We start from the raw sequence: 8122 nt of genomic DNA on the forward strand, positions 1-8122 counted from the left end.
TGGCTGAATGCTAACAATGATTTTGCATGTTGACCTTTGTGTTAACGTATTTTTTTTCAAACAACTGCCAAAAACTCAGTGTCATAAGTTTGTGCCATCCTTAAAAGGAATATAGTGTAATCTAACACTGAAACTGCACAGTACCCGTGCAGTACTATGCTAGCCGTTTCTGCTGCATATCAAAGTAGAATGGTTGTCTTGAGGAAAAGCACTTTATGATGGCTTGGATTGCAGTCTGAATAGCCACCTTTCTCACAGAACTACTTCTATTTGAAGATCAACTGGCTGCTAAAACAATGGCTGCTCAGGCTTGGGTACTTGGCAGATATTTACTCCAAAATGAATGAAATGAGCATGTTACATGAAGGACAAAAGTATTTTCCGGTGATGAAGGTCAACTTTTGTGAAAATATTGGGATTTGTAAAACCTGCGTCTGCCAACATAAGCTTGATAGATTGATAGTCAGTGTGTTGGTTTGAATCTGTGGTGGGCCCCAGAAAAGCCATGTCCTTCAATCCTCATTCAATATTGCTGGGTGGGAGCATTTTCACTGTTCCCATGGAGATGTGACCTACCCAATTTTGGATGTAATTTTTGATTAGATGATTTCCACAGAGGTGTGTCTCCACCCATTGGAGGTGGAGTTGCTTATTAGAATCCTTTAAAAGAGGACACATTTTGGAGAGAGTCCCTTTTGTAGAGCCACGAGAAAGCCAGCAGATGCTGTCATATTCACCCTGTCCCCTTCCAGCTGAGAGAGAAACGTTGAACTTCCTCGGCCTTCTTGAACCAAGGTATCTTTTCCTGGATGCCTTAGATTGTACATTTCTATAGACCTGTTTTAATTGGGACATTTTCTCGGCCTTAGAATTGTAAACTTACAATGTATTAAATTCCCCTTTTTAAAAGGTGTTCCGCATCTGGTATATTGCATTCTGGCAGCTAGCAAACTAGGACAGTAAGAAATATTGTATAATTGTGTCAGTATTTTGAGCATCTCTATAACTTGTTAACTACTATTTTTCAAATGACTAGCGTTACAAAAAAGACACGTGAGTGAAGTATCAATTCAAAGTACTAGGTCAACAAATAGGTTTCAATGCATTGGATTATGAAAAGTTCACCAATTCCACATGGTATCCAGCCTTTCCAACTGTATGTGTGGCGAGACCAGGTGTGCTGGTTTGACTCTCAGATTTTGAAATCTAATGGATTTTACCTGTGGCTTTTCAGAATTGTATGGGTCTGGTGACCCCTGTGTTCTTTCTTCCCTGTGGAAATGGGATATTTATCCTATGACTGTTTCTCCTTTGTATGGCAGCAAATAATTGTTCTGAGTTTTCAAAGGTCCAGAGACAGTAGAGAATTTGCCTGAGTACAGACCATGCATGTATATAACTTTAATGAGATTATGTACTGGTTTTAGTCTTGTATTGCATTTGATTGTTTCTGAAATACATTAAAGTTTTCTGATATTCTGATGGAATGAATGTATTTTGTATATGGGAAAAACATGTCTATTTTAGGGACCAGAAGGTGGAATGTGCTGGTTTGAAATGATGTATGTACCTCCAAAACTATGTTTTAATCCTAATCCCATTTTGTAAAGGCAGCCATTTCTTCTAATCCCTATTCTGTGCTGTATGATTGGGACTGTAACAAGACCCATTTGGGTGGGTCTTGATTAGTTTCTGAAGTCCTATAAAAGAAGAAACATTTGGAGAATGAAGGAAATTCAGAGAGAGCAGAGCAGAATGACACAGTCACAAGAAGCAGAGTCCACCAGCCAGCGATGTTTGGAGATGAAGGAAAATGCTTTCTGGGGAGCTTCAAGAAATAGGAAGCCAGAAGAAGAAGCTAGCAGATGACACCATCTTCGCCATGTGCCCTCCCAGATCAGCGAGGAATCCTGACTGTATTCACCATGTGCCTTCTCACTTGAGAGAGAAACTTTTTAAACTTCATCATCTTTCTTGAACCAAGGAATCTTTCCCTGGATGCCTTAGATTGGACATTTCTATAGACTTGCTTTAACTGGGACATTTTCTCAGCCTTAACACTGTAAACTAGCAACTTATTAAATTCTCTGTTTAAAAGCCATTCTGATTCTGGCATGTTGCATTCTGGCCCCTAGCAAACTAGAACAGCTAGTGAGGCCTCGAGTCTGTGCTGGGGAAAGAATGCTCTGGGATGGTGGGGAGATGATGCGGCAGGCACTGGATGCAGCCGGAAGGGGTGGTGATGCACTCCCGAGATGAGGGCCAGTGTGAACCCCCAAGGAAGGGGCTCCGACGGGAAGGGCAAGTATGGGGGATGGTGGAGAGGGGCTGTGGATGGGTGGGAAAGGCTGGACCCAATGGGGACAAAGGAGAAGGACACTGCAGGGTTGGGCCTTCCCCTTTCTCACTCCCCGCCTACCTCCAGAGCCCAGGACGTGGTCCCCATCTCAGGAAGGGCTGAGGTGAAGGAAGGTCCAGGGCGAGAGGTGGAGAAGGGCCTCAGGGTTGTGGAGTAATGGACACCCTGCGTGGGAAATGAAAAGCCGCCAAGATGGGAACTGCAAGCCCACCTGGGAGTGGGAGGAGGGAGCGACTGTGCCCTGCCCCTGGGGTAGGAGGTGACAGTTATTGGCCCCAACCCTCAGAGATGGGCAGAGACAACGGCCCGCCCCTCCCCCCAGAGTGGGTGGAGATGACTCTGCAGGTGGCCTTCATTATGAGCTCACCCTCCAGGCCCCGCCCACAGTGGTCTGGCCCCACCCCCTTTCCCTAGCAATCTTCTCATCGCCCAATAGGCTGGGAGAATGAGGCCACGCCCACATTCCATGCTGCCTAGCAACTCCCTGGTCCCTCCCTTCCCTGGCTCAGTCCCACATCGCTGCGGTAGCTAGTGGATGCAAGTTCACAGTGGTTGCTGGATTAGATGATGGCGCTCCCACGACCCTTTCCCCTGTCCGAGATGTCGGCAGAAGCCCGACGGCAGAAATTGGCTGCGCTCGGGAAAAAGTTCCACGCGATTCCCCTTCCCGAGATGTCGGAAGAAGCCCGACAGCAGAGTTTGGCTAGGGCCAGAAAAATGTTACGTGAATTTCAGCTGAGGAACAATCTCCCCATTCCACCAAGAGCGAAGAAGAAAAAACGACCAAAGTTGGCCCTGAAACACCAACATCTGGTGGCCACTCGCCTGAGGATGCGCCCAAAGACCGCGCCACCCCTGCTTCACCTGCCGATGACACCACCCCTCCTGGCAGTGCCCATCCCGCCTGTGCTAGTTCTCCATGTACTAGTGGCATGGCATCACCTGAGAACTATGATGCCGAAAGTAGTCCTCTTCCCTCAAAGGAAAGCAAGACCATGTCATCTACCGACAGCCTGCAACAGGTTTCATGACCCCTTCACGGGCTCCTGCCTGAGTCCTCATCCAACATCAGTGGGAAGGACCAGACATTCTCAAATGACATGAAGGATCTAGAGAGCCGATACCAAGACCTATCACTAGGCCTGGATTCCAGCAGTCCTACACACAATCAACTCACAAAGGAGACACAAGAGTTGAACAAAGAAAAACAAGATGCTTTGAATCAACTGGAGATAGTCAAACAAGAGTTTGAAAAACAGTTAATGAAGGAGCAAGGAGCTCTAAGACAACAGCTGCAAGAACACACTCAGATAATTGGGATTCTAGTGTCTGAGAAGTCTGAGTTACACACAGCCCTTATGCACACTCAACAGGCTCTCAGACAGAAAGCAGGAGAGGCAGAGGATCTTGTAAATCACTTGCAGTCTTCAAGGTGACGCGTAAGTGAGCTGGAGCAGACACTGAGCCATGTCTCCGCTCAGCAGAAGCAGGTGGACAAGGCCAACCAAGAGCTAACCGAAGAACATGAGAACCTGAAAGTAGAGCTCTGCACACAAAGCAAAAGCAATGAGGCCCTGAAGCAATGTAACTCAGAGTTAGAAGAGAAACTTCGGGTTCTGCTCATGGAAAAGTCAGCCATGCAGCGAGGGATGGACGAGCTGCACAAGAAGCTGCAGATGAGAGAACTTGCAAAACCGCCACCACTGCAACCTGGAGGTCTCAACGACAACCAGCAGCTACGGCAGACCCTGGAGGAGCGGGCAACCCCACCCCAGAAGCCCCCAGCCAGGCCCTCCGAGATGGAGCAGCGGCTGCAAGCCGAGGCCAACGAGCTGCAGAAGAAACTAGAGCACCTAGCAGGGCAGCTGCAGGCCCAGGTGAAGGACAATGAGGGCCTAAGTCGTCTGAATCAGGAGCAGGAGGTGAGGCTGCTGCAGCTGGAGCGGGAAGCTGAGCTCTGGGAAGAGCAGGCGGCAGATCGCAAACACATTCTGGAGACCGTGGAGAGCGACCGCGTCACCATCAGCCGTGCTCTGTCCCAAAACCGTGAGCTCAAGGAGCAGATGGGAGAACTACAGAATGGCTTTATCAGGCTGAGCAATGAAAATATGGAGGTGACCAGTGCCCTGCATTCAGAACGGTATGTTAAGAAAGAGCTGGCCAAGAAGCTGGGAGAGCTGCAGGAAAACCTGGCAGAACTCAAAGAGACGATGGAATTCAAGAGCAAAGAGGCTCAGGCTTTGCAAGAGCAGCGTGACCAGTACCTGAGCCACCTGCAGCAGTATATAGTTGCCTGTCAGCAGCTCGTGGCTGCCTATCAGCAGCTAGCCACCGAGGAGGAGATGCTGCAAAAGCAGTTAGTGCTGCAGACCCAGCGAGTGGAAAAGCTGCAGCACGAGGAAGCTCAGAGCCAGGCTATGGCTGAGATGATGCGCCAGGAACTGCAGGGGACTCAGGAGCGCCCGGAAGCTGCCAACCAACAGAACCAACAACTGCAGACCCAGTTGGGCCTCATGACCCTGCCTGGGGAAGTAAATGCCGTAGAGAGTGAGCAAGCAGACGAAGACGAGCAGCATCCACAGCTGAGCATCCCTGAAGACCTAGACAGTTGAGAGGCCATCGTGGCACCTTTAAAGTTGGCCCTAGCTAGTGCTAAAGAAGAGGAGGCACGTCTGCGCAGGCAGCTGAAGGAGCAAAAGCGATGCTGCCAGCACCTGGCTTGTCAGGTGACCTCATCTCAGTGTGAGCCAGAGGCGTCCCCTTCCACGGGGACCGGTGGGGAAAGTGTATCAGGGGACATTAGTCAGGCTCTGCAAGGGGCTATGAAGAAGCTGCAGCACTGCTTTGCTGAAATTATGCAAGATCAACTAGATTTGAAGGATCGGATGGAAGAGCTGGAGCATCACTGCCTGCAGCTATCTGGAGAGATACACACAATTGGTGAGTGCATTGCTCTCTACCAAAATCAGAGGGCAGTAAAGAAGGTATATCACCATGTAAAAGAGGACATTAGCTGCTTAGCAAATGACAAGGAAGACATGACAGTGCAACTGCTCGAGATGCAGGAGCTCAACAAAACACTTGTTGGGGAGCGCAAAGGACAGCATGGCATGTTTCTGGCAGCTGCCCAGAGCCCTGCTGGTCAGGACACAACAGCATCCCCAGCCCCCCAGAAGCTTGGAACCGACAACGGACAGGACCTTCCCAAGGGGAACCTGGCAAATGATGTGGGATCTGTGAAGGGAGAGGCCCTCCAAGGCCAAACTGTTCCCGAGACTCCCACTGCCCAGCAGAAAATGCAACTGCTATGTGAGTCTCAATACCCTCAGGGTGACCATGGCCTGGGCGATAATCCCTGCATCCCCTTCTTCTACCAGGCTGAGAAGTATGAAGAAACGAAGGTTCTGGTCATCTAAGCCTGTCTATGGCCCCCACTTTATCCCTACCACTCCTTCCCCACCCCATTTCCTGACCCCCTTTCCTACCATCTTTTATCTCTAGAGTAGCAAAGTGGGGCCACTGAGGGGCTCTCCTTCAGCCTCTTAGATCCCTTGCTCCCTTGACCAGGATAAGACTATGTTTTAATTTCTGGGCTATGAATATTTAGTTCTAATAAAATTAAAATTAAAAAAAGAAAAAAAATTTTTTAAGTTTTAAAAATTAAAAAAAACTTTTAGAATGTATATATAAAGAAGGCAGGACATTTTCTTGTAGAAACCTGCTTGATGACGTCAGGCCTTTGAATCTCCAGGTAGAAGAATTATTGACGTGCAATTCAAGAATTAATGAGGATGAGCTGTAGGCTTCCACCACAAAATGAGAGTAATAATTTTGCCTTTTTGGAATAAATGGAAGTCTTCAGCTCATAAACTCTCATGCCCACAACTACCAATCTGTCACCTTCGAACAAGGGACTCATCCATCCCCTATTTAGAGGGGTGAATCCATTCTTTATCCTCAGGGGCTCAGATACCCCCTCTTAGAGGCACTGGTGGGGACACTGGTGCCATTTTCTTCAGCTTCCCTTTTGGGCAGTATTTACACATTTATTTAGGCAAGGGCATGGGCTGATTGCAAGACCGATGTCCCCTCAGAGTGTAAAGACTGTAACTGTGTGACATTTTGTATATCTTGAAGGCAGGACAGCACCCTGTTTAATAGCGGAGACTGGGGCTGGCTAATGGAGTGTGGTGCTTTATTGATATGTGGGGAAACTTCTTAATTGATATATGGAAACTTCTTTATTGATATATGGAAAAGCACCGAGGAAGGAGGTGGGAATAGGGTCTGCACCCAAGTGAGAATAGCAACTCTATTTACTGATACCTGGTAAAGTACAGAAGAAAGAGGGGCATAGGGTGTTTAACCCTAGTGATAGTGATTATTTTTATTTTTATTTTGCTTTTAATTCTGAATAAATAGGTTCTGCCAACAAAGAAATATTAAGTGAACATGTAATGGATTTATTAACCTAATTTTTAAAAGAATTTTGCAAATATGCTCCCTTCCCCATCCCACCATCACACCCTCCCCCAGTAATCTGGAATCTGTTATCTCTGTGAATTTACCATTTCTAGTAAACACTTATAATTATCACATTTTTGTCCTTGTGTGTCTTCCTTGTCACACTGAACATGATATTTCAAGATTTTTCCATGTTGTAGCACATGTCATAATTTCATCTTTTCTCATGGCCTAAATGACATTCTGTTGTGTGCATGTACTCATTTTATCGATCCATTCACTTGTGGATGGACATTTGTGCTCCACTTTTTTGGCTATTGTGAATAATGCTGACATAAATACTGGTGTTCCAGTTTAAAAAAAGCAAAAGGAACAAATCCTTTGCAGCAGTTTTAAATAAAAGGTAGCCTATAGGGTTTGATTGGGGGAGGGCAAAAAATGTCAAAAGTTGTCAAGTTTGAACACTATGTTAAATAGGAAAATAGGTTTTTGTGACACAATAGTTGGTTCCTTATTTAACCAAAGTGACCACAAAAAGTCTTCTAAATTAATGGATGATGAGGTCAACCTAAACCTCAACAAGGAATTTTATTCTGATATGGCACAGATCTTTTATCTTCTGGTCAGAGTACTCAAGGTACTTTTCTTTTGGTTAAGAAAAGTTTTCTAAAATCTTTCATTAAGATCAGACCACTCATCTGCATTGTTTTAACAGGGAAAACTGAACTCCAAGTTTTATGAACATACAGTTGGATGCAAAAATCTCTTGCAGAATATTGAAACAAGACTCTCAGTTTTTTGGTTAGCATGGACTACAACAAACAGAATTCCCTTTCAAATACCTTCTACAATTTTCCTTATTGATTCAGGTCTTGTCTAACATATTGAAACCAGGTGTGCTAGTTTGCTAGCTGCTGCAATACAACACACCAGAGATGGATTGGCCTTTTATAAAAGAGGACTTATTTCATTAGTTCTTCAGAGGAAAGGCAGCTAATGTTCAACTGAGGTTCCTTGTTATATGGGAAGACACAGGGTGACGGCTGCTGGCCTTCTCTACAGGCCTCTGGGTTCCAAAAACTTTCTGTGTGGTGATTTCTTTCTGTATCTCCAAAGGCCTGGGCTCAGCTGCGAGTGCTGAGATGAGGAATGCTGAGGTGTTTGGGCTGTGCTACATTGAGCTCTCTCATTTAAACACCAGCCAATTAAATCAAACATCATTCATTACAGCAGGCACGCCCCTTAGCTGACTGCAGATGTAATGAGCAACAGATGAGGTTCACATACCATTGACTCATG

At 46.3% G+C, this 8122-nt stretch overlaps 1 pseudogene; it reads left to right on the plus strand.

Moving 5' to 3' along the window:
• The first annotated feature begins 2779 nt into the window (after positions 1-2779).
• Positions 2780-7017, plus strand: LOC143651762 (golgin subfamily A member 2 pseudogene; annotated as a pseudogene).
• The last annotated feature ends 1105 nt before the right edge of the window (positions 7018-8122 follow it).

Source organism: Tamandua tetradactyla, chromosome 12, assembly GCF_023851605.1.
Source record: "Tamandua tetradactyla isolate mTamTet1 chromosome 12, mTamTet1.pri, whole genome shotgun sequence".
Classification (NCBI taxonomy): Eukaryota; Metazoa; Chordata; class Mammalia; order Pilosa; family Myrmecophagidae; genus Tamandua; species Tamandua tetradactyla.